Consider the following 23,301-nt stretch of genomic DNA (forward strand, 5'->3'; position numbering starts at 1 on the left):
CTTGCTACGCCTCTGGTAGACACTAGAGGTGAGAATCTCAGGGCACCTAACGATTCGATTACGATTCAGAGGCTATGATTCGATTATAAATCGATTATTGATTCACCCCCGCCCCCACCCATCGCCATCGCAATGTGCGCATGCACAATTGTCACATCGCAGGACGTGCAAGTTTTTGTTTTTTTTTTACATGTAAACTTTTGTTTTACTTCGTCCAAGCCGCAAGTGTGTTTTCCTAATTAATGCTCGTACAGCGCCCAGCCTCTCACCCTCCCTCCTGCGAAACAGTGTAACCGAACTGTTTTTCTTGGTCACCAGTGCAGATGGCGTTACTTACTTAACATTATTGATGATTGATAGGTTAGTAGCTTTGATCTGGCAAGAGAAGCCTTGGTAGCGCTACGATGAAAGGCAGAAATGTGTTAATAATTGTTAAACATGCAGCCCAGTCTGTAGTGTGCTTTGTCAACTCATTCATTTTGTAAGTGAGAGGCTGTTCTCGGCAACGTGAGCGTTAAAGCGTGAGTGAATTTGAGTGGACTCACTCAATGAAGCATTTAAAAAAGACAAGAGTTTTCTATGTTAATCTTGTTTAAAAATAATTCACATTATGAAGGTGGGACAGTGGTTGGCACGTCCACCTCACAGTTTTGGGATCGTGGGTGCAATTCCAGCTCCGGCTTTCCTAGGTGGAGTTTGCATGTTCTTCTCATCCTTACGTGGGTTTTCTCCGGGTTTCTGTCACATCCCAAAAAAACGTGCATGGTATTCTGATTGAAACTCCAAATTTTCCGTAGGTGTGAGTGTGTGTTTGAATGCTTGTGTGTCTATATGTGCCCTGTGACTGGCTGGCAACCTGTTGAGGGTGTACCCTGCCTTCTGCCTGGAGTTAACTGTGATAAGCTCCAGCGCCCTCGCGACCCTCATGAGGATAAGTGGTTCAGAAGATGAATGAATGAAAGAATTATATGAATGTTATGGAGAGTGATTAAAAGTGTGGTGTTAAAGGTGATACAATGAAAAATGTGGGTGCGCCCCCATTTTGTGCTGGTGCACCTTAAGAAAAACTTTAGGTGCAACCAGTGCAACCAATGCAAAAAGTAAGTGTGGAGCCTTGGCAATATATATCGCAACGTTAATGTTCTCTAATATCGTTCAGGCCTATTCCAAACAGAGCTATTCAAGTTATCTGGTGAAAAATTCATGTTGTTAAAATATCGCAATATAATATCACAATATATCGCAAAACCCCAAAAATCGCAATGATAGTTTTTTTTTTCCAATATAGTTCAGGCCTGGTATAAGAATGCTCACTGACACTACTACTGAATTGATGGCAGTAAATGTCAAATTGACTAGAAATTGACTTTTTTTTTCTTGTCATCGGTATCGACTGACGTGAGAACTGGGGTGGCAAGCCTGTCCTTTAGGGTGGCAGTTGCCATCCCATGTTACGCTGGTGGATCCCACCCTATCATGGATGGATGGATGGATGGATGGAAAAATATTTCGAGAATACACACATAAGCAAGAGCAGAATATGCAAACTGGCAAAACATGCAAACTATACAGGAAAAAGAGAGCCTAAATTTGAATTCTGAACCTCAGAACTGTGAGGCAGACAAGCTCACCACTCCCTTCACTGTGCTGCCGGGTATTTTGCTGTTGTTGTTCAACTTTTACAATGAAACAGGTCACACAGGGTCGTCCTTCCTGTGTGAAATTTGCATGTTATCCACATATCTACATGTGTTTTTTCCAGGTTCTCCAGTTTTCCTCGCACATCCAGAAAAACGTGCATCTTAGGCTGATTAGACACCCCAAATTCTCCGTTGTTGTGGTTGTGTGTGTGAAAGGTTGTAACCAGTTCAGGGTGTATCCGACCTCCTGCCCGTAGGTATCTGGGATACGCTCCTCCACCCACCAACCCTCGTGAGATTAAGCAGTACGGACGATGACTGCACGAATAATGAAATTAACAAATTCAAGCAAATAAACACACACACAAAACAGATACCATACGTTTAAAATATTGATTTTAAAATATAGCTCTCCTATTGGATCACACTACATTTGACAGGTGGACCTATGGCTGTGACAACTTTAAGGACTTTGCAATGGAGCTCTCTCCAAGTACATGATTAGATGTGCTTTTTTGGAGTGTGGTGTAATTACCAAGCTAATTACACGTTATTTTTTGTAAGTGATGCCTGTCTCTATAGTGAGGATGGTACAATGAGAAGACTAGCCCGTGGATTGTCTTATTCTCCTCATCCTATTTAAAGATAATATCATGTAATTCTGGAAAACAGACCCCGTGAAGCACCACTGGTGGTCCAGTAGCAGCGGCAGCAGCAGTACACCAAATAAGAGCCTGGAGCTATATCTTGCTATTAGTGAAAAGCTACTTTCCAACACGGTAAGGGTCATTAAATAGCACATTAATATTAAAGCTTACAACACAGTGACCTTATCTTTTATTTCCTCTATAAATTCAGATAGACTTCCCATTTCTCGATTGGCCAAATAGTCTCCCCACTTGTCGAGCTGTGCCCAACATACTCTCCTAAAGCAGCTGCACCTCATCTAATGCTTTTCACACCAAACTCGTTTCACAGTAGACTCTCAAATTGCTATTTTCTGTAGTAAAGTAGCTATAATGCTATTTTGCAGGTAGGCTTTTTATTCTGCAGGCCCAAATCTCAGCATTTTTGTTGTTTTCATTCACAAGTGGAAATCAAATACTGGAAAACATTAAAGGGGAACAGATTATGGAGGTTTTATTTTTAATTGCTTGTCGACAATGAATAGAGGTATTTGAGTCTCTAGGGTATCTGTTGACCAATCAATTAAACAAGTAATTCCCTCTTTCTGCCTATTTCTAAAAATGTGTCAGTGAGCTAGCAATTTCTGGATTTTGTCCCCCAGGTATCTAACATTGGGGTCAAGCTACACTATATTTCCAAAGAATCTGTGTGCCTGTGTGTTTATCTGGCACCATCAAAGTATTCAAAGTCAAAAGGGTTTTACACTAAAGTGACATCATAAAAGTATTAAACAAATTAAAGGCAATCAGTTTTTAAGGTAATAAAAGATTAGAGATACGAAACTCAGTGCGTTGTGTGTTAGGTGTTACTTTGAAATTGGCGCCACTGTAAAATAAAGGTGGTCAAAGTCCCTAACGGCTCACTGGCAGACACAATTTTTGAAAGGAAGGTAACTAATGATTTACTTGATTGTTTAATATGCAGAGACAAACCGGTTTGTATTCAGTCTAATAAATCGGCAATTTTCTCAAATACCGCCCTTCTAGGATTTTCCTAAAGAATTCTAGATAGATTATTCGATTGCTAGGTGACACCATGCCATCTTGCATTATTAAGACTTCATTTTTAAAGGATAGTTCATATGATAGAATTTAAAGCAGCACTTTTTTTTTTATCTAGCATTACTATGAGCCACAGGTTTGAAATAAACTATTGAATTGAACTGAACTGAGTAATTAAACACAACCATTCATTCTCATCTTCAAGTTATACTTGTTAATTAAACCAACAAACATTTTTGGGAAACCCAAAACACATAGTTCACTCAGAATAGGCGTCTTACTATCAGGGGGGTGATATTCGTTAAAGGGGAAAAAATACTCCTTTTTTTTGAGGACGTCATAATTTCTTGAATATTTCGTCTATTTCTAACAAAAGGCTCACACGAGGCCTCACGGCTCTTAGCATGCCAAGTGTTGTCAGAGTGCAATTCTGAAACCCATTTAGCTTCCAATTACATGTGTATCCTCTGCAGTTACCTCTGCATTTTGTACTTTCAGCTTCTCTGTGGCTCACAAAAAAAAAAAAAACACCTGAAAATTTCAACTATGTATTTCTGGCCACACCATGGCCCTTTGTAATTGGTGGTTCATCTTGATAAAATGTCTTCCTGCTTCTATCTGGGAGCTTTCACATTAGACCGAGAGCACCAGGGTCCGGTTGGAGAGCTACCTCGCAAAAACACTTGCAAATGACTTGTTGAAAAGGTTCAGCATTCACAATGCGCCAACCAAAGTTTCCGAGTAGTATCATGTGGACCAGGGGTCTCCAAACCGGTCCTCGAGGGCCACTGTGGGTCCTAGTTTTTGTTCATACCGATCAATTACAGACCTTTTTAACCAATGTGGTTTGTACTAAAACACTGAAAACTGAAAACTGATTACACTTACAAAACACCAGATTGGTGAAAAGGTCTGTGCTTGATCGGTATAAACAAAAACCAGGACCCACAGCGGCCCTATGTGGAATAGTTTGGAGACCAGTGATGTGGACGAAAGGTGCAGTCATTGATTGAAAAAATAGAAGAGGAAATACCTCTGTCCTGGGAGAGGAAGGGAGCATGCAGTGTCACAACGTGATGCTGTGATGCTGCACGTAATGTAGCATAACTTAAGTCCTCGCTTGGTCAGTGGCATGGTCACTTCCCCGCGACTCTATGCCGAGTGAACTGGAGTATATAAAAAAAATACATAGGGCAATATTAAACTACGAAAGGGAACCGCGTGGTACCCCAAGTGACACAGGCACGCCTTTGCTCTCACTTTCGTGACTTTTTGGACTGTCAAATTGTCGCCATTTTGAGAGGCTCCGCCTGTCTCTGCCACTGTCACTCTCACACGGTCCGTTCAGGAACAGCATGCAACACAAAGCCGCCACATTAGAACCTGATTCTGTGTATCAAAAGCAACTGCTTAGCGCAGCACAACAACATTTGCCCATGATTAATTGTCTGCCATTTTGCATAGCGTGCACGCTACAACTTTGCTTGTTCCAAGGACGCCCTGCGTGTAGCGTCACAGCTTGGAGCATCACAGCTCGACGATGCACATAAGTATCTAAAGCGCAATACTAAGTTAGCTGTCAAAAAGATTTGTATCTGTGACCATAAAATTCTGATGGTGGATTTTTTTTGTAGGTGTGCGAATACAACTCACTTTTAGACGAATACGAATCTTGTCTGTGAACGAATTGAAGTTCACGGCTACAGGTCAAAAGCTTTGAGATGACGTCACGAAGATCTCAGGGAAACTAATAGCTCCTCGAATCCTCTAACGGCGCATGCGCCAAAAACAATAACAGTTGTCCACTCAGCGCCAAAACATAACTGACAGCAGTGAAGCTCATGGAGTTGCCAGCTCTGGAGAAGCATCAGAGGTAATGTCAACACGGTGTTTATCCAACATTTACTTTAGTCAATTGTATTTTATGAAACAAAGTTTATGGACAATGTAATGTTCGTGGATTTACATACTTACCAACTTATTCCAAGTCAATTCCCTAAGGCGGTGTTTTTCAACCAGTGTGCCGTGGCACACTACGTGAGAAATTATCCTATATCGTTTTTTTTTTTTTTTTTATACAACGGGCCGAATTGCAGTAGGAAGGAAGGATTAGATAGAAAGTTGCAGTCGTGTCCAGATAAGCGAAGTATTTCTCGTGTCGCGTTCAATAACTGCTTGGATTTCTAGCCAGCAGCCACCTTGCTGTCCGCAACAATGTGGACCACAGCACGTCTACTGTACATCATTTGATTAGACTAGTCAAGAGTCAATATACACGAACATGTCCTTTCCATTATATCCATATGTGACGACCGTCAATCCTCCCCGTGTTTTATTCCAACACATTATTGAGGACAGCAAAATGGCTGATGGCTAGAAATCCGAGCAGTTCTTGAACGCGACCAAGCAGCTATCTTCAACGTCATCTCCAAACGAAACACCCGTCACTTCAAAACTAGTCGATGGACTATACACAGAGAAACAGTCAACTTTTCTGAGGAAAACCTACACAGGTAAATGAGAAAACCCTCAAACCCAGTAACCCTGTGTTGCTAAAACAAAGTCCCACACTGTGGCAGAGACCTTAATACTACCTGCCTGCAAAGCTATTGTCAGCAAATTGCTCAGCCCTTATGCGGTTAAAGACATTATTAAGTCCCCCTGTCTGATAATTCTGAGCTTTTAAAGCCTAACTGCAATAAAAAATAATCACAGAGAGAGACAGAGCTGTCGACGATGATTCCTGCTAGGATATCGGCTTTGTGTTCATCTAAACAGACTCGTTTCACACTGCGTGAGTATAAATATTGAGAATTTATTTTAAAATTAAATATACTGCTCAGAAAGTAATTTTTTAGGGTCTGTGGTGTGCCGCGAGATTCTTTCCGATGTAAAAACGTACCTCGACTCAGAAAAGGTTGAAAAACACTGCCCTAAGGCACACCCTTCAACGATTTTTGAGCAGACCAGAGTTTGCTTGTTTGGTCCAAACTAGACTTCGGATGCGCGTTCACATTTACAAAACGAAGAGGTTTATCTGAGAAAAAGAACTCTGGTTTGTTTAAAACAGACCAAACAGTGCTAGTGTGAAACTCTCTCACATACATTCTCCCACTGACAGACACAACCAGCCCTCCTGTACTTTTCCACATTAAACTGCCATGATCGGCCTGAGCGATGCCACCAATCTGTTCTTCTCGCTGAGATAAAGCTCTGAACTGCCCTCATCTCTTTAACACGTTAGAACTGGCTAATGACTTTCATCCTAGTAATCAACATGACTTTACGGGCATGCACACAAAAACACACTGGCGGAGGTGCACCCTGCTTCCCATACAAGTCTAGGCGCAGTTAATGAGTGGCTTCCTGTAGCTTGAGCTGTCATTGTGCGGAGAGAGATAATGTCAATATTAACTGACCTGTCATAGTAGCTGGGATGATAAACACCGCAGGGAAGTGGATACAGACAGGGATGTGTGCATCATAGTAGAGAATCTCAGTTGCTCTTGTTCAGGAAATCTTGCGCTCATTGGCATAATGGTGTGCATGTGTGTGTTTTAAAACACTCCTTTGTTATCATTTTAGTCTGGTGACATTTATGAGCACATCTTCAAAATTTTAGGGATTACTCTTTAATGTCATGCATTTTGAATTAATGATCTGAGGTCAATAGCCTGGATTAACGTTAATTGTCAATTAAAATACAATTTACACGGTGTACCAAGTATCTAACCTCATTCCTACTATGAGTATTTGAATAGCAACATATACAGATTGATTGTTGCATGTTGACAGAACAGAATTAGAATTTTCGTCAAGACACTTAGTAATGGTTTTAACATGTGGAGGTTAAAAAAAGTGAATTATGTGTATTTAAAACAAAACAATTCCGTAAATTTTTTGGAACAGGAAATTAGTCAGATTTACTCCAACAAAAGAATTATAGTCAGTCATCAGTAGGATAATATTGGAGTTAAGTTTCCTTAGTGGCGATGCAATTAAAATTTGTACTTCAGTTGAGCATGTTGTAGTTAATGACTAAAGCTATGTTCATAACGCAGGTCTTACTGCAGAAATCCAATTTTTTTGTGTTTTACCGACTTGAGTCAGGCATTAACCTGATGGGACAGGTCACATTAAAGTGGACCATTTAAAATCCAATCTAGGTCACTTTCATATGTGTTTAAAATCCAATCTGGGCCGCATTTTTCCAGAATGTGGCTGTGGTCCAAATTGTGAAGTCCCTCAAATCAGAATTCATGCAGCAATTACGTCAGCAAAGAGCGAGAGAGACAGGGTGCTACTTTAGCGATGGAGCTGTGCATTAGCACCTAGCTTGAACACGGCTTTTAGGGAAGAGGCAAGCTTGAAAACAGCCATTGAAAAATAAAATGGGAGCAGATAAGCCTGGGAATGCTTGGTATTTCAACATTGCTATGCGGCCGAGAGTGGACGCAAACTGTACGTATATTTGTACGTCATGCATGCACACTGCATGCATACTATCAATCCATATAAACTTTAAATATGAGACTAAATTTATTTAGATTATTTAGGTCTGTTATTTGTGTCCTCTTTTTGGAAATTAAAATATGCAGTCTCGGACTGCAAATTAGTGCACATGCGTGATACTTGAACAGACTTAATGGAAAAGGCAGTCCGAACAGGCCCCCCCAAAAAAAGACAAAAAATCGGAATTGTGCATTAAGTAGGGGTGCACGGTATCAGTTTTTTGAAACCGATACCGCTAAATTCCTGCTCCTCAATGCCGATACCGATACGATAACCGATACATACGATACATATATAATTTTGAAATGTATGTTCAGTTTTTGAACACGTTGAGGTAAAAAAATAAAATAAAAAATAGTAGTGGTGGATTCAACATAGATTTGACTTTGACCTAACCAGATTTTTCATGATGACATGAACATTATTATACTGTAATTAACAAAACTAAGATAAGAACAGTCTTGACTTCAAATAATACAAACACACAAGTACAACAGTCACTGGGTTTGCCTTCTTATCATCGCCTTCTCATGACCTGACCATATATTCTGCGCTAACTAGTTTATTGTGTGGCCTTCGGGAACTCAAAACTTCGTATGTCAGTACTGTTCCAAACTGAAGACACCCTTTAAAATGCGGTCTTGCAGTCTATCACGCTTTTCAGATTCCAATTTCTTTTACAACTGCATTTTTCAGGAAGAAGTCTGACACACAAAGAAACTATCTTCGATACACCAATTTTAGGATCCATAACAGTTTGTTGTGATTAAATCTGTGTTAACACACCTGTGCTTCCAGAAATAGAGGTGTGTTATAGTGGGGCAAATAAGTGTTTAGTCAACCACTAATTGTGCAAGTTCTCCCACTTGAAAATATTAGAGAGGCCTGTAATTGTCAACATGGTTAAACCCCAACCATGAGAGACAGAATGTGGAAAAAAAAAAAAAAAGAAAATCACATTGTTTAAAGAATTTCTTTGCAAATCATGGTGGAACATAAGAATTTGGTCAATACCAAAAGTTCATCTCAATACTTTGTTATGTACCCTTTGTTGGCAATAACGGAGGTCAAACGTTTTCTGTAACTCTTCACAAGCTTTTCACACACTGTTACTGGTATTTTGGCCCATTCCTCCATTCCTCCTCTAGAGCAGTGATGTTTTTGGGCTGTCGCTGGGCAACACTGACTTTCAACTCTCTCCACAGATTTTCTATGGAGTTGAGGTCTGGAGACTGGCTAGGCCACTCCAGGACCTTGAAGTGCTTCTTACGAAGCTACTCCTTTTTGCCCTGGCTTTGTGTTTGGGATCAATGTCATGCTGAAAGACCCAGCCACGTCTAATCTTCAATGCCCTTGCTGATGGAAGGAGATTTCCACTCAAAATCTCTCGATACATGGCCCCATTCATTCTTTCCTTTATACAGATCAGTCGTCCTGGTACCTTTGCAGAAAAACAGCCATAAAGCATGATGTTTCCACTCCCATGCTTCACAGTGGGTATGGTGTTCTTCGGATGCAATTCAGTATTCTTTCTCCTCAAAACACAAGAACCGATGTTTCTACCAAAAAGTTGTATTTTGGTTTCATCTGACCATTCCCAGTCCTCTTCTGGATCATCCAAATGCTCTCTAGCGAACCGCAGACGGGCCTAGACGTGTACTGGCTTCAGCAGCGGGACACGTCTGGCAGTGCAGAATTTGAGTCGCTGGCGGCGCATTGTGTTACTGATAGTAGCCTTTGTTACTGTGGTCATTCACTAGGTCCCCCCATGTGGTTCTAGGATTTTTGCTCACCATTCTTGTTATCATTTTGACGCCGCGGGGTGAGATCTTGCATGGAGCCCCAGATCGAGTGAACTTATCAGTGGTCTTGTATGTCTTCCATTTTCTAATAGTTGCTCCCACAGTTGATTTCTTTACACCAAGCATTTTACCTATTGCAGATTCGGTCTTCCCAGCCTGGTGCAGCTCTACAATTTTGTCTCTGGTGTGCTTCGACAGCTCTTTGGTCTTGGCCATAGTGGAGTTTGGAGTGTGACTGAATGAGCTTGTAGACAGGTGTCTTTTATGTTGATAATGAGTTAAAACAGGTGCCATTAATACAGGTAACGAGTGGAGCTTTGTTGCACCTCGTTAGAAGAGGTTAGACCTCTTTGACAGCCAGAAATCTTGCTTGTTTGTAGGTGACCAAATACTAATTTTCCACTCTAATTTGGAAATAAATTCTTTGAAAATCAAACATGTGATTTTCTGTTGTTTTTTTTTTTCCATATTCTGTCTCTAATGGTTGAGGTTTACCTATGTTGACAATTACAGGGCCTCTCGTACAATTGGTGTTTGACTAAATACTTATTTGCCCCACTGTATTTACCTGACAAGTTTAAATGGAGAGTTCTTGTCTTCATCAGAGGAGGTAGCAGAGGTCCACCCTCACCTTAGATGGACAAGATCTCCAGCAACTCCAGTCAAAAACACACCTACGTGTCTGAAAAGAAGAAATTCCAATATATAGCAATTTAAGGTTAAAGGTTTAAAGTTTGCAAGTAAAGTTATTCTCCATTGTCATCACTGGTGACAATGGTCTCACTAAATGGCCTGTCAGCGTCCTTTCATGTGTGGAAGCATGCAACTGTGTCTTGTATTGTTTAGATCCATTGTAGCCTGGGGCGACATGGTGCTATTATGTTTCAAGGAAGGGAACTTGATCATCCCCCCCAAAAAACTGTGGCTTCACCTGATATCCAGATTGTCCCTTCAGGCGCCATGTGAGGGTGAACTGAGGGTAGTGGAAAGGCTTTCATGTGGATGGGTGTACCGAAAAAAAAAGTTAGAATTGTAAGCGGGGTTAGGTCACACCTGTGTTGGACTGAAAGAGATGGGGAGGGATGTTCGGATAAGTGTAATACCAGTGGGGGAATGGGAGAATTGTGAGGGAAAGGAATCTTCTTTAGTGAGTCAAACAGAGAAGAGAGTGTGGAAATCATAGTTCAAGCTTGTGGCTCTTTTTATATGGAAAAATGAGTGAAGCAAAGCAGGTGAGAAAGAGTGGGACAATGAGCCTGAAGTTACTTTGGGGGGGGGGGGGGGGGGGGGTATAATTTGCAGTGTGAACTAGGCATAGAGAAATGTGATATAAAGGGCATACAATGCACATAAGGAGATGTTTGTTTTGCTAGCTTTTTTACATTTGTACGCTTGATCTTAACTCCTCCAGCGTGCCTGTAGCAACAAAGCCGACAGCTAATCTGGGCCTCTGCCTGGGCTCATGCAGCCCAGCTCCTTAGGTGTCCGCCATGACAAGAGGGAGCCTCACAGCTTGTCCCAGGGACCTGCAGTGCGTACGTCTGGGATTTTTCTGAAGCTCTTCCCAGTGCACCTGTAATCACATAAAATTATCCAGCTCCACACTGTGGGGCAAGAACGGCCTGAAAACAAACTATAGTCACAACCCATCCAGGACTACAGTATAAACTTTAAAAGGGAGCATGTAAACAGCAAATCAGAGCATACATCATAGCCTGAAATCAAACAATATGCACAAAATGAGCTTATCACAACACAAGTGGTTGAGCATATACACTTCTAAAAAAAAATTTAAAAAAACAGCTGCTCTACTAATAACACAACTCTTTTAAATATGCAAAAAGACAAGGTGTTCTCTCACTATGTTTGAGAATGTTCTAAACTACAAAGATATTAGAGAGATGTGAAACAAATCATATGAAGGTCGTTAGAATTGATGGACCCCACCAAGCAAAGTGTTTTGTACTGGGTATTGACTCAAAGGATTTTGGGATCTGTCCAAATAAATCTACTTGTGGTGACTTTGAATGCAGAGCCCAAAAATAAATGTGTGGATAATGGAAATGAAAAGCTAAGTCACATTCGTAAAATACTGACCTATGGTAAAAGAAGAAGGCCGAACATAGCAGAAATATGGACACCTTCATGGAAATGTATTAGGGACAGTCATCATCATATTTTTTCTGTCTTTGATTTGTTATCCTCGTGTCTTGTACTAAGTACAGTATGTGAAAATTGCTAAAGATATCACCACTGTTGAGCTGAAACTTCGTCTGACTAAATGTTATCCATTTCATATTTTTCATAAATCAATACATTTTCTGTTCCCATGTCACCGGTTATTTGTTTGTATAGTTGTGGCTCGACATACGATCGCTTCGACACACGATCTTTTCGACATCCGACGTAAAACTTCACTCGCCATTTGTTTCCACAGCCGACGACATGCTCGAAATACGACGATTTATGACAGCGCCGCAGTTTCTTTGTTTTGCCGGAAGACGGACGCACGGCGGATTTTCTTGTGAGAGAAAACAATTCCAATGTTTAAGATCTCGGCACTCCTTCGACAACCTCCGTTCGCCAGTCTTTATAAGTTAAGGTGACAATTACTAATGTGGTAACATCGCCAAAGAAATCGCCAGCTTCGTTAGGGTTCTAATAATTTTTTCCATCAACTTGTCCAACAAAATACGCCTACTGTCCGTCGCAGCTGATGCCAGCAACAAAACATTAAAAGCGAAAAAGTTTTTCACTCTGTCATGTCAGCCACGCGGTGCGTTCAGTTACAGCATGCAAAACATTGGTATAGGAATTATTATTATCATTATATTATTCCGATTTTTATTCATAAATTATTTGTTTTTCTATATATAATTGCCGTTTTTTATAGCACCAGCAGTATTTATTAAGGATTTACTGTTGGTTTTCGGGCTGCGGAACGAATTAATGGAATTATAATGTATTCTTACGGGAAAATGCTGATCGACATATGACCATTTCAACTTACAAACAAGGTCCTGGAACAAAATAACTTCATATGTAGAGGTAACACGGTATTATTATTTTTTTCTACTACTATCTTTATCCTGTAGTTTGTTTTAAGGATTGCTTTTGACTGGCACTATGTATTTTAATCTCATTGGTGATGGTTACTTACAAGTCACAGTCTTAACTCAAGTTTTTGTAATGGAACGGTGAGTATGCAATACTTGTGCTGGTGGAATTAATGAATTGAATTTGTGTCATCCAGGAAGCGCTCCAACAATTATTTAATTTTAAAGATTAATTTTAGTTGGAAGCATTATTTTCTGTGTGAAAAGCATAAAATTAGACAGCACAGAGTGATGTGGTTCTCTCGCTCCCTCATAGTTAGGTGAGGTTAAGACTTCAAATCTCTTCCTGCATGGTTTACTTCCTCGGAGCACTATTTTTGATTCTTTGTGATTCTTTGTATCAGAGCTGATTAATTAAATGCGGACTTCTGTCCCTGTGGGTTCAGAGTTGGCCAGTCGAGGTCATTAGTGCACAGCCTTCAGCCTGTTATTGTGCTGGGGCACACACTTTGTTTCCTCAGAATTGAGTGATGTTATATTTTATCTGTATTTTCAATAAAGAAAACGGTCACTGAGAACAACAATTTTGAAAACTTTTGAATTGAAATATTTTGTGTAGTGGGAGCACTGGTTCTGCATCTCTTGCAGAAGGACAGTGTTTAGCTCATCTGCCAACACAGCAGCTCCATACACCAGATGACTAACATGCATGTGAGGCAGTTTTTATTCACTAATAGGTTTACATACATACATAACAAAATTTAGTTGTTTGCGCTGGAACTGCTAACAATGACCCATTGTGCATCAAGATGTCAATTCCTTGGATTTTACAAGAGACTAAACACTATAAGAGCTCTAAAGGCCGAGTTATACTTCTGCGTCAGACCTACGCCGTCAAGGAAGAATCGAGTTACGACCCTACGCCGTAGCCTGACGCGCACCTCTCGATTTTTGTAACCTTCGCGTCGCGTAGACGCGTAGACGTAGCGAAAACGGACTGTGATTGGTCCGCTCAGACTGTTGTTTCCGGGCGAAAACACCGCCATTGTAGAATAGAATCAAACATTATTTTCTACACGCAAAAATGCACCAAGCCGACGGGAGTATCATCGAAGAGCAAGTCTCGTCAAGAAATTATTATTGTGACTGCCAAATGGTAAGGTCGGCGATCGAAAAAAATAAATAAATGGAAGAACCACCGAGACGTGGGTGGTCGGAATCGAGTGGCCACACGAAGCGGTGACACAGTCGGCCAAAAACTGCCAACTTTTTATCACTTTATGTCGTATTTTTGGTTGGTGCACTTCATCATTTACTGTGTACATATGTTTCAAGTACAGTATATGAAGAATAAAGCACAGATCTGGTGTCAAAAGAGTTGTTTTGATCTTTAATTTTCAATAACAGACAGTTCACACACACAATACATCATCACTGATTGAGAGTACCTCGGTGCTTTTTATGATAACCTTAAAATCAAGCCTCCCAACGCAGTTTGGGAAGTTCCCTAGACGCCAGAAATCTGCTATGGCTTCCCACTGGCTGGTTGCAGGACACGGCAAACAGGCTGGAGGGCTTTGTAGACCTTGAACGCAGTGCTCGACGCCAGTTTGAAGCTAGCCGCCACAGCTAGCTCTCTCCACCCGAGTCTCTGTGCGGCATCAAAAGTCGGCCAGACCGCCTCGAAACCGTCTTCTGCGTCGCCTGCCCGTCAACATTTGTATGTTCAATATTTATTCAGTGTTGATGAGCAGAATATTTACTTTCAAGAGTTCCATCTTGCATTGTTTATTTTTTCTACGACTAGCGGAAGTAAACAAGCATGCCCCAAAACCGTACAAACATAACGCCACATCCCTCTAGTGGCTTGGCGGTGAATTACAGAGCAACGCGTTCCCTCACCGCAGAACTATCGAATGTCGAATGACGCCGTAGTCGCTACGCCGTCACCGCAACGCGGGAGTATAACTCAGGCTTAACTTATCCACACTTAGTAGTATTGTCAAAAGATATTTCAAAAGAGGTAGAGATATACTATGTGAATGAGAGTATTATTATATCATCTGTGGTGCTCCATTGGTTGTGATGAAATCATCAACAACATTGTGTTTGAAGATTTATGGGCATTTTCCATTCTATGTTACTATTGAGCTAGCAGCGGATAGCCCCTAAGGCAACATTTTCTTTTCCTAAATAATTTAAATTGACAGAAAACTGGGATTGACATGAGATGACCTGAAGCCAGTTTTCTAAAGAATTACAGTATTCATCATCAGCCAAACTGCTGCTTATTGTGAAATGAGTCATTACCAAGGACATAGGTTTGCATTGGGATTGTAGGGACCACTAACTTTTAAGCAACCTTATTTCATTATTTAAATAGTTCAAATATATACATAATTTAGATTGTCTTACCATATGTTGTAAGGATAGAATAGTCCCTACCATTATTAAGTGAATTATGTTCATTATGTTCAGACTTACATTTATCCTTTTTCACTTGCTGAATGTGCCAGTCCATCTTTTTCCCCCTCAAACGAACGTATGATTGGCTGATGACTTGAAGCCCCCCATCCCGATACAAAGACACACACCGATATCTCACACAGCCCCGACAGATTCATGTCGATAACATGCCGCTACCTCCGGAGAAGAGGGGATATTAGAAGTTTTTTTTCGGCCAACAGCAGCCACTGTAAGTGATGTATAAAGATGTCAATGTTGCGGAGGTGTGGGAAACACCACTAATATTGCTACTGAAAGTCCGACCTGCAACAGTTAGCATAACATTAAACTTGCTAACCGTCAAAACTACTGCAGTCAGGCAAGCCTCCACAAGGAACAACGAAGTCAAGCTCTTCGTCCCTTATTCGGATCATTGTTTGAATTATGTGCATTACGGTAATATCATCCCTACCAATGTTGAGACCAAACCTATGCCCTTTAGTCAATACCACCACCCTAGTAGTCACCCTCTCGTACCAGTGTTGTAAATAACGGCGTTAGAATATAACGGCGTTACTAACAGCGTTATTTTCTTCAGTGGTGAGTAATCTAATGAATTACTTTTCTCATCTTGGCAACGCCATTGCCGTTACTGAAGCGGGAAAGGCGTGCGTTACGATGCGTTAAGATGTTGGTTGACTGACGCGAGAAAAGACTGAGAAAGACGGACTCACGGAGACGAGAGAGCAGAGCAGGAGTGGGAAGGAGGCAAGAGAGTGTGACGCCGTTGCAAACACGATGCTACTATGCTAGGTGGCTCCAATAATACCTGACTGTAGCCGATGGCCTCCAAACTACGCCCACATGATGCAAACTACGCCCACATGATGCTTCGGTAGATATCACATATATACAGAACTATATCCAAATGACAGACACAGCGGCATTAGCAACATGTATACAAAAGAACTAGATTCGTAAGTAAACAGCTACCATCTTAAAGCAGTAGACTTCTCAGGAAGGCTCTGTTGTAGAGAACCTTCCTAGCGAACCTAAGTATTTTTATCTAAAATGCTCCTAAATCGGCAAAACTTGAACTTAAATCTATCATTAAATGATGAAACAGTTTTAAAACTTACACGTCGAAAATAGACAGAAGGGAGCTAATGCAACAACGGGAGCAATTTTAACAACTTTAAAGGTTGATTAACAACATTAAATGACTTCCACACATAGCAAAGGTTACTATCTCGTTATCGCAATATCCGCAATACCCCTGTGTCTAGTTAAGTTTAGGGTAAAGAATTGGGCCAAGGCCAATTGTCCAAAAACCCTTTAAACTTCACATTGTGCAACCTGTTTTTTTTGTTTTGTTTTTTGTTTTGTTTTTTGAGAAAAAAAAAACGTGAAAATTATCACCAGTTACTTTGCCAAGTAACTAATTACCCTTACATTCAGGTAACTGAGTTACTAAGACAATTACTTTTTGGGAGAAGTAATTTGTAACTGTAATTAATTAGTTTTTAAAGCAAGATTAACAACACTGTCTAGTACCCACAGTTTGCATTCAAAAGTCATAGCAAAAAATGCTCCGGTACACTAACTTTTCCCTAATTTTTAATCATATTCCAAACTGTATTAAACTGAAGCTATCCATTATAAAACATATAAAGCTGAAAACCAAATACACATTAGTGATTATAAAAGCTAATAAGTATTAGTGTTCATTTATTCACTGCTATATGAGTATGTGGAGAAGCAAACACTTGAACAAGCAGGCCCCTGAGGCATTCCCGCCCCATCGGTCTACTGGGTGTGGACGGCCTTCTCGGATCTCCCAGGAAAAGTGATGGCATACCCCAAGGGAAGCACACCATTAGCTTTCAACTCTTTCATCCATCTGGTCCCATGCTCTTTATCCGCCATCATCAAAACTCAAGTCCCCATATCCGTCAAATACTGTATACATTTTCTCCTCCCTCTGGAGCTTACAAAATGACTTTTTTAAGGCCCCACCCTTGCCGGTTTACGCCAGTGCCTATATTGCTTAGTTCTTTTTTCTCCCCCTTGTTGTTTATTCCTCCAGCCATTCACTTAAATGTGCCAGCAAAATAATTCATTTTAGATCAACATATTTAATTAAACTAATGCAAATCAACTAATATAAACACAAAGAAAGCAATTAAGAGCCTCCCCAGACTAATCAAAGGAAAAACCCTCTTGAATATGAAGTATCTTCCTCTTAGAAGACAGACAAACACATTTAACATTTTGGGGGGAGTAAAAAGAAGACTATATAAGTGGGAAAGCTTTGTTTGTTCAGAAATTCTTCAACAAGCTGTGGTATTAATCAGTTGGTTATTAACAATTATTTGACCATCACCCTCATCCATTATTATCTTGCTAAATTCCTATCTCTCAAATCAATGTCACCATGTAAACTTGAACCCCATAGTGCTCCCACTCCTGATTTTTACTCATAATCAATGTTTAACTGCTAAAAGAAGTGTCACTGGCATGAATTCAGCTAGAAAATGACAGTCAGATATATGTTAAGAATAATAATAATAACAATAAAAACCACCGATAATGGATTTACAACCCATCTGACCCAACAGTAGAGAATTATTGGTCTGAAATGCATTTTGTTTATTTTTTTTTTCTTCCCACATTTTTGTCTTTTGGCTATCATGTTTCTAGTTATTGTATGATTAGTTCATCCGTTTTTCTTTGTTTCTTTCTTTATTTTTTATCTAAAGGCACAATGAGTCAGCGTCACAAAAGAAAGTGCAGAATAATTCAGAAAATATATTTAAATGTGTGATAGCGCAAAATCGTAATAATAATAATAAAAAACAACTCTTCAGCCCATGGCTCATGATTTACGCTTTACACACATGCACTCACACATATTTTATTCAGACATGCACTCACCTGGCTGAGCTAGTAACTGGTGCATGTACATCCCTGACATGCTTTCCACATGCACATCTGTCACAGATGAATTCAGGACATGCTGTCGGTCCCCCACAGCTTCTCTTTCCTTTTTGAGTAAAGGACACACACAACACACACATGCATTAATGGGCAAATACACACACGTCTTCAATACAGTTGTCAAAACCAGCTAATAGTTGATTGGACTTCTTGGCAGATATAAAACAAGGTAGACTGTATCACTTAACAGCAGCCATTGCATGAATCGTACACAACAAATTGCTTAGGAGAGGCCTTGGCATAGGCGCGTTTTGTCTTACTTTACATACAACACCAACAATTGCTACATAATCTCAAGAATTGTAGATGATATGTTGTTTTTTTAGTTTACATGCTGTAACTTTTAGGATATGCTTTGACTTCATTTCCATCTCCATCTTTTTTTCCTTTACCCATTTTATGGGCAAGTTTGTGCTACTGGTTCACAGTCAGAGCTACACTGCCCCCCACAGGATGGCTATTCCTGCATCCATCCTAGCAGAAAAGGGCAAAAATGTTTGCATGACACAAAAGCAAAAGAAAATATGTCTGCAACCTTTGATCTATTTATAGTAAATAAAATAAAATGACTGTAATGGAAGTCTCTGATGATGACTTTGTTCACTCGTCTGACTCCCTGTTACGACCCGGTCTAGGGGAACCAGGGCGTAACACGCATCTCTGCTCCTCCCAAACAACTCTCACCCAGAAAGGCTATCGAAATCAGTATTTAAAGAGCAGTTTCTTTATTTGCTTCAGAGGGAAAACTTTGTCAAATTAACAAACAAAAGAATCTGACAAAACCCTACCTAATGAGGGTAGCATAGATCCAGTTTCCCACCCTGTCATGTTTTGAACATTTGTCCATGTGGTGATTGTCACAACTGAAATTATCAGCCTGACAGCTACAATTAGTAGAGATACGTCAAAATAGAGGCATAAAGTTTTTGTTTCCTGTCTCAGTTGACTTTCAACCAAATAAGACTAAGATAATTTCACATTGTGTGTAAAGGAGAAGACAGTATACTTGCATCATGTACTGTATACAGTTGTGGTCAAAAGTTTACATACACTTGTGAAGAACATAATGTCATGGCTCTCTTGAGTTTCCAGTTATTTCTACAACTCTGATTTTTCTCCGATAGAGTGATTGGAACAGATGCTTCTTTGTCACAAAAAACATTAATGAAGTTTGGTTCTTTTATGACTTTATTATGGGTTAACAGAAAAAGTGATCAAATCTGCTGGGTCAAAAATATACATACATGGATCTGAAAAAGCGAATCATTGACTTGAACAAGTCAGGAAAGTCACTTGGAGCCATTTCAAAGCAGCTGCAGGTCCCAAGAGCAACAGTGCAAACAATTGTTTGTAAGTATAAAGTGCATGGCACTGTTTTGTCACTGCCACGATGAGGAAGAAAACGCAAGCTATCACCTGCTGCTGAGAGAAAATTGGTCGGGAGGGTGAAGAGTCAACCGAGAATCACCAAAAAGCAGATCTGCCAAGAATTAGAAGCTGCTGGAACACAGGCGTCAGTGTCCACAGTCAAGCGTGTTTTGCATCTCCATGGACTGAGAGGCTGCCATGCAAGAAGGAAGCCCTTGCTCCAAAAGCGGCACCTTAAGGCTCGACTGAAGTTTGCTGCTGATCACATGGACAAAGATAAGACCTTCTGGAGGAAAGTTCTGTGGTCAGACGAAACAAAAATCGAGCTGTTTGGCCACAATGCCCAGCAATATGTTTGGAGGAGAAAAGGTGAGGCCTTTAACCCCAAGTACACCATGCCTACCGTCAAGCACGGTGGTGGTATAAAAATAGAAAATCACATTGTTTGATTTTTAAAGAATTTGCAAATCATGGTGGAAAATAAGTATTTGGTCAATACCAAAAGTTTATCTCAATACTTTGTTATGTACCCTTTGTTGGCAATAACGGAGGCCAAACGTTTTCTGTAACTCTTCACTCTTCGCTTGGTGTAAAGAAATCAACTGTGGGAGCATTTATTAGAAAATGGAAGACATACAAGACCACTGATAATCTCCCTCGCTCTGGGGCTCCATGCAAGATTTCACCCCGTGGCATCAAAATGATAACAAGAACGGTGAGCAAAAATCCCAGAACCATAAAGAGGGTCCTGGTGAATGGCCTACAGAGAGCTGGGACCACAGTAACAAAGGCTACTATCAGTAACACAATGCACCGCCAGGGACTCAAATCCTGCACTGCCAGACGTGTCCCCTCAGACGGGCCAGTACACCTCCAGGCCCGTCTGTGGTTCGCTAGAGAGCATTTGGATGATCCAGAAGAGGACTAGGAGAATGTGTTATGGTCAGATGAAAACAAAAGAGAACTTTTTGGTAGAAACACAGGTTCTCGTCTTTGGAGGAGAAGGAATACTGAATTGCATCTGAGGAACACCATACCCACTTTGAAGCATGGGGGTGGAAACATGCTTTGGGGCTGTTTTTCTGCAAAGGGACCAGGACGACTGATCTGTGTAAAGGAAAGAATGAATGCGGCCATGTATCAAGAGATTTTGAGTGAAAATCTCCTTCCATCAGCAAGGACATTGAAGATGTGACTTGACTGGGTCTTTCAACATTACAATGATCCCAAACACACAGCCAGGGCAACAAAAGAGTGGCTTCGTAAGAAGCATTTTAAGGCCGTGGAGTGGCCTAGCCAGTCTACAGATCTCAACCCACTAGAAAATCTGTGGAGGGAGTTGAAAGTCCGTGTTGCCCAACGACTAGGGATGGGAATTGATAGGATTTTTACGATTCCGATTCCATTATCGATATTGCTTAACGATTCGATTCTTTATCGATTCCCTTATCGATTCTAATTTGGGGAAAAAGAAGAACAAACGTTTTGATTGGCATTGAGTTTGTTTAATCAGAAGTCACAACCTTAAAAACTCACAACAAGGTCAAAAGAGGCCCAAAGCCTCAATATTAACTGAGGCAATCAGTGACAAATGCACAAGAATGTAACATTTTACTGAAACATTTTTCTAATAGAAATAAAAAAATATTGGTATATATTGGCATATAGGTCGTTGGTCTGCAGTTAGCAATATGTGTTAAACTTGCAGGGGTCCCCAAACTTTTTCCAGTGAGGGCCGCATAACTTTTCCCTTCTCTGATGAGGGGCCGGGGTCAGTTTGTAACAGAAAAAGTGTGACGATTGCAGGAGTGCCTAAATGTCAAAAAATCATTGTTTTCCAGAAAGCCACAATCAAATAACCCTTTCTGGATATTTCACGGAACAAAAGTAAATAAAACAAAAATAATAATATAATATAATAATAATTAATAATAACAACACTATTAATCAAATAGATAATAACCAAATAACCCTCTCTGAGTTCTTCACAGAAAAAGGCCAGAAAATAATTAACACTATTGAGAGAAAAAAAAAAAATTCAAAATGCTCTCTGGTGTTGTTCAGGGGGCCGGACCAAATGTCGGGGCGGGCCGTATTCGGCCCGCGGGCCGTAGTTTTGGGACCCCTGCTAAAGTATTATTTACCAGTATATTGAAATGCATGCCTTTTAGTTTTTATGGTGCTTTCACGCTCAAGTGGGGGCGCCCTTGCGCTTCCTCACGCAAAGAAGAACGCGCTCACGTGAAGAAGAGCGCTCTTACACACGAAGAAGAAATGCCACATCCAAGCGAGTGAGCAAGTTAGTGAGAGAGGGAAGCACTGCTACGACTATACGTTCTTTGTTAATGATTGTAAAATATCTACAGAGGCAACGCCTGTATGTATCATCTTTTGTGTTGTTGTTGTGTGTTTCCACTCGTGATCGGACACTTAAATCCAGTTGTGCAGTGGTTTGAACGATGTGCTAATGCTAGCGAACGCATGCTAACTGTTTAGTTATTACTGAATTAGCAGCTAATCATCGCTGATTTACGTTGATGCAAACCTGTTTGTTATTGGGGACGAAATTGATTTGTTTCATTTCTATTTTTAGTTTCACTCTTCAAGTGATGGTTGAATAAAGTCAGCAAATTATACCAACGTCTTCTGTATCGTCATTTCGGAGTTTAGCTGTATAGCTGTCTCGGTGAGGACAGTGCAGTCTATTCCCTCCCGACGCAGTTATCTCCACCTTCCCTCCCGATGCAGTTATCTCCACCTTGCAATGATTGCAAGTCGTTTTGTTGTAATTTTTCCTCGTGAAGTAAAGACACACTTTCGAGCGTTTGAACCTACGTGCTGTCATTCTTATGTTTACAGCTGCAATGCTCGTGCTAAACCATCGCCACCTTTCATTTTCACCCTCTTTCCTGGTGAAGTGTAGCCAAACTTTGGAGCGGGTGGTTCTTGGCGCCATGCTAGTTTGATGTGTTTGGACAACAAGACAGTCACGACGCAGAATGCGTCTTCAGGACTCGTTAAAGGGATCATTAAGGCTTTTTCATTGTGATGTCGAGGCCTCGAAACACTAGGAACCGGTTCCGAATTGGAATCGGATTTCGATTCCCATCCCCACCAATGACAGCCCCAAAACATCACTGCTCTAGAGGAGATCTGCATGGAGGAATGGGACAAAATACCAGCAACAGTGTGTGAAAAGCTTGTGAAGAGTTACAGAAAACGTTTGGCCTCTGTTATTGCCAACAAAAATTACATAACAAAGTATTGAGATTAACGTTTGGTATTCACCAAATACTTATTTTCCACCATGATTTGCAAATAAATTCTTTAAAAATCAAACAATGTGATTTTCTGTTCCCCCCCCCCCCCCCCCCCCCCCCACACATTCTGTCTCTCACGGTTGAGGTTTACCCATGTGGACAATTATAGGCCTCTCATATTTTCAAGTGGGAGAACTTGCACAATTAGTGGTTGACTAAATAATTATTTGCCCCACTGTAAAAGCGACTATGTATTATGATGCAAATCCCTGCAGCTAGACGGCGCAATGACATACAAACACATTTGAAAACTAAAAGGGCAAATAAGCCTCAGTTTAACACCCACTTTTCACAACATTCAAATACATTGAACACACAATATCCAACAGCACTCTGCACGGCGGCATCTTAACAGCAACAACAAACAATAATATGGCTAGAATGCAAATCATTTGACCTTCTCCACGGTCTAAATCTGCAGATAACGTTTCCTCGCAGGGCACTATTATAAACTATCATAATCATCTTCATTT

This window comes from Corythoichthys intestinalis, chromosome 8, assembly GCF_030265065.1.
Source record: "Corythoichthys intestinalis isolate RoL2023-P3 chromosome 8, ASM3026506v1, whole genome shotgun sequence".
Lineage (NCBI taxonomy): Eukaryota > Metazoa > Chordata > Actinopteri > Syngnathiformes > Syngnathidae > Corythoichthys > Corythoichthys intestinalis.